At 42.0% G+C, this 3,582-nt stretch overlaps 1 long non-coding RNA gene across 1 annotated transcript; it reads left to right on the top strand.

Moving 5' to 3' along the window:
* The first annotated feature begins 201 nt into the window (after nucleotides 1–201).
* Nucleotides 202–1,275, top strand: LOC127526515 (uncharacterized). The gene is made up of 2 exons (XR_007934017.1): nucleotides 202–615; nucleotides 968–1,275. It is a non-coding gene; the product is annotated as an uncharacterized LOC127526515 (long non-coding RNA).
* The last annotated feature ends 2,307 nt before the right edge of the window (nucleotides 1,276–3,582 follow it).

Genomic DNA, 3,582 nt, shown 5'->3' with positions numbered 1-3,582 from the left:
AGATAGACCATGTAACACCTGAGGAGAGGACGGCTGGTAGCAGAGCTAAACGTCTGTGAGATGAACAGGGGATCTGGTTTCAGGCAGACTGTCTGGAGTTGGGGGGCCACATTTCTTGCATTGCTTCACGCATTCCTTGTCCAGCTCAGGTTTCTCCCTAGTGAGTTGGTGCACTGTAATGAAGTCAGGAGGCACTGCTCTCTTCCCAGCCTTAGGCCACTATGCTGCTTTCTCAAAGCTAGCCAAGCAGGTCAACCAGGCCTTTCGTTGATAAAAGGAGAAGGTGAGTGTTGTGTTGTGATGTGAAGGGATATCGCGTGTGACCCATCATCTAGCCTCAGCAGCGCATGCTTGTCGTCTTGTCCGAAAGGGACCTTTGATGGCCTTGTAATTCCCATGAGAGGCTGTAGAGGTCAGGCTGACACTGCCAGAGTACAGATGGTCAAGACAATAGCGTCCATGTACTGCATCCTGCTTAAGTGACCTTCAGTCTGATTGACAATCAGAGATAGTGTTCCACTGTGACCGACCTTCACTTTAATGACACCCTGTAGCTGGATAAGAAGAGAGATGGGTGAAGGGATCAAGTAAGCCATGGCGGACAAAGAGAGCCAGGTATCTATCTATCTATCTATCTATCTATCTATCTATCTATCTATCTATCTATCTATCTATCTATCTATCTATCTATCTATCTATCTATCTATCTATCTATCTATCTATCCCTGTTTAATGTGTACCTTTTTCATGTACAAATTATTTATTAAGATAATGTTGATTGATTTGGAATTCCAGTCCTTTCCTTATTCTTGAATAATATTCTCTCCCTTTGTTGTTTTTCCCATCTCCTTCCTCCACTCTTGAACTGACAAGTTACCTGAAGACATGATGCAGTGACACTTAACGACCTAGAGTGCCTGTTTGACCAGCTCTCTCTCTCTCTCTCTCTCTCTCTCTCTTTCTGCAGATGGACTCCTCACTTTAGCTGTCAGCTGATGTCAATGCTGTGCTCCTGTCTGAAGGATCCTCATGAGGGACTGAAGCCAGACCTGCTCAACTTCTCCTCAGTCTTTGGGTGATACCCTTAGCTTACACCTCTCTTGTACGATGGTAACCTTCAAAAGGAACAAAGGAGAGGGGGGTGGGGTGATCAAAAGAAAACTCAGTTTAATTCTCTATGCCACCTTAACAATCTGCCCTCGATAGCCTGTACCAACATGAGGCAGCAAAAATGTGTCTAGAAATACACAAATGAATAAATTAAATTATTCCTTGGTTGGGGAGCATGTAGATAATTTTAAGTGGATGGTATTTTTTTTCTTTCAGTCACGCAAGAATGATTCTTTCCCTGTCTCTGTTTGAGCATGCTATGAGAATCAAAAAGGGCAGGATGGCCAGAGAAGAACATCTGGATAATGTGAGTGTGGAGCAGTCATCTTCGGAGTTGAACTCACATTAACAAACTAAATTTTTGTATTCTGAAGTGGAACATTAAGTGATGAATCAACACAGCTTGGAGGCAGAGGGAGTGGTACATATTTAAGATGGTACATTGGCTGCTATCACCTGCCCTTTTTGTAGCATCGCATAAAAAATACCTTTAATTCCCTGAGAAATCCCGAGCTCTGACTGTGTAACATTAGGACTTAACAGGAGTAAGGACTAGCACAAGAAGGTCTGCAAGAAATAAATAAAACTTCACATAAAATGCTCTGCTCAAGCAACTGGTGGCACAGAGGTTAGTGCTGCTTACTTTTCAAAGTGTTTCAAATCCTGGTTCATTTATGTATCTATGTGGGTTCTCCTTCACGTACTTTGGATCCACATGCTATAGACAAACATGTTAGATTCTTTGGCGATTCTGAATTAGCCCAGTGGAATGGGGCCAGTGGTGGCTTCGTGCTCTGTGCTTCAGTCAGAGGTAGTGGACCCTGAAACACTGAACAAGATTAAGCAAGTTCCAAAATAAATGGACAAACTGATAAAATGAACTATAGTAGATAAAGGAAAACACCATTCAAGATAAATCTTATATTGCATGCATACCCTAACAAAATGTTAAAAGTTATTTTATTTAAGGTGCATACTCAATTGGTGGTCAGGCTATTTAGATGCAAGATCCATGTTACTCTCAACTGACATCAAAAGGTCTTACCAAAATAAACAGTGAATATTAATAAAGGAAGAAAAAAAGAAACCAATCAAATTAAAGAATCATGATTTGCTGGCTAGCTCAAAGTGTCAGTCAATATCTTTACAAATTTGTAAAAATTATATTACAACCTGAGTACAATGGTTGTGCACAGATTCAGTTTGCTACCTTACAGCCTCCTCAGTGCAAATTAAGGAATAAAGGTGTACATCAAGAAAGGAGAAATATGCCCAAGTCCTCAATTCCCTTGAAGGGAACAATCAACCCATTTCTCTCATGCTGATCCTGGTCAGGATGATGAAAAATTGGAGGACTGTAAACTGTCACCAGGGAACAGGAAATTGACAGACGGTCCCATATGAATGTCAAAACATTGGAAATGACAAGGTGACGACATTCAGTCTATGCATCTCCTATGGGGAGATGCGTTCAGTTATGACTGTGGGAAAAAAACAATGGGAGCGAATGTTTTGACAAGATGACAACACTTTTGGATGTACTGTATTTCTGAGTTAATTTTTGTTTCTTTTTAAGACAAAAAGGCTACTAAGAGGTGGCCCAGAGGTACAGTAGTCACCATTGTTGCCTTGCAGATCCAAACCACTTGAATTCTGGCTTAGTCACTGTAGATGTTAAGTCTACATGTAAGTCTTTTATCTGAAGTCTGGACTTACATACAGTGCATCCGGAAAGTATTCACAGCGCATCACTTTTTCCACATTTTATTATGTTACAGCCTTATTCCAAAATGGATTAAATTCATTTTTTTCCTCAGAATTCTACACACAACACCCCATAATGACAACGTGAAAAAAGTTTACTTGAGATTTTTGAAAATTTATTAAAAATAAAAAAACTGAGAAATCACATGTACATAAGTATTCACAGCCTTTGCTCAATACTTTGTCGATGCACCTTTGGCAGCAATTACAGCCTCAAGTCTTTTTGAATATGACGCCACAAGCTTGGCACACCTATCCTTGGCCAGTTTCGCCCATTCCTCTTTGCAGCACCTCTCAAGCTCCATCAGGTTGGATGGGAAGCGTCCGTGCACAGCCATTTTAAGATCTCTCCAGAGATGTTCAATCGGATTCAAGTCTGGGCTCTGGCTGGGCCACTCAAGGACATTCACAGCGTTGTCCTGAAGCCACTCCTTTGATATCTTGGCTGTGTGCTTAGGGTCATTGTCCCGTTGAAAGATGAACTGTCGCCCCAGTCTGAGGTCAAGAGCGCTCTGGTGCAGGTTTTCATCCAGGATGTCTCTGTACATTGCTGCAGTCATCTTTCCCTTTATTCTGACTAGTCTCCCAGTCCCTGCCGCTGAAAAACAACCCCACAGCATGATGCTGCCACCACCATGCTTCACTGTAGGGATGGTATTGGCCTGGTGATGAGCGGTGCTTGGTTTCCTCCAAACGTGACGCCTGGCA

The sequence above is a fragment of the Erpetoichthys calabaricus genome, chromosome 2 (assembly GCF_900747795.2).
Source record: "Erpetoichthys calabaricus chromosome 2, fErpCal1.3, whole genome shotgun sequence".
NCBI classification, from domain to species: Eukaryota; Metazoa; Chordata; class Cladistia; order Polypteriformes; family Polypteridae; genus Erpetoichthys; species Erpetoichthys calabaricus.
Note: the sequence above shows the minus strand (reverse complement) of the source record. Positions and strands in the feature narration are given on the sequence as shown.